Source organism: Saccopteryx bilineata, chromosome 2 (genome assembly GCF_036850765.1).
Source record: "Saccopteryx bilineata isolate mSacBil1 chromosome 2, mSacBil1_pri_phased_curated, whole genome shotgun sequence".
In the NCBI taxonomy this organism is placed as follows: Eukaryota; Metazoa; Chordata; class Mammalia; order Chiroptera; family Emballonuridae; genus Saccopteryx; species Saccopteryx bilineata.
In genome coordinates, this window is record NC_089491.1 from 142,371,474 (window position 1) to 142,372,097 (window position 624).

At 36.2% G+C, this 624-nt stretch overlaps 1 non-coding gene across 1 annotated transcript; it reads right to left on the reverse strand.

The window, feature by feature from the left end:
• Positions 1–254: 254 nt before the first annotated feature.
• On the reverse strand, positions 255–416 carry LOC136327655 (U1 spliceosomal RNA). Its single transcript, XR_010729832.1, has one exon. It is a non-coding gene; the product is annotated as a U1 spliceosomal RNA (small nuclear RNA).
• Positions 417–624: the final 208 nt, after the last annotated feature.

Below are 624 nucleotides of genomic sequence, written 5' to 3' on the forward strand. Positions count from 1 at the left end.
CCCAGTTTAATGCTCTACCCAGTGCACCACCATCTGGTCAGGCAGCTATTTTCTTTATTCTTTTTTTTTAATTTTTCTTTTTATATATATCTTTTCTTTTTTAAATTTGAGACACAATCTCTTGGTAAATGTACCAGAGAAGAAAAAAAATTCCGCATTGTTCTATCCTATCCATACTTATTTTCCCCTTCATCTTCCAAGTTATTATTGCATAAATTTTTGTTTTTGTTTGGTTTTGTCTGTCCATTTGTTTAGGGGGAAAGCATGAATGCAGGTCCCCGCTACCACAAATTATGCAGTTGAACTTCCCACATTTAGGGAGATCACAGGGTCAGGACACTTACAGTGCAATGGGTGAGCCTCGCCCTGGGAGAACCACTTTCATGATCATGGTATCTCCCCTGCCAAGCAAGTATATAGTTTTTGTTATTTTAATAATCTAGTGTATAAATTGTTATTGTGTAAATCTTTATTTGCAGCGGACCCAACTAAGTTGGCACAGTATTTATAATCATAATAATCTTATCTATAACATAGATAACTATTATATGTGAATACATACAAATGTGTGTGTGTGTGTGTATGCGTGCACGCGCAGTATTCACAGCTTACCCAGTGGGTTTG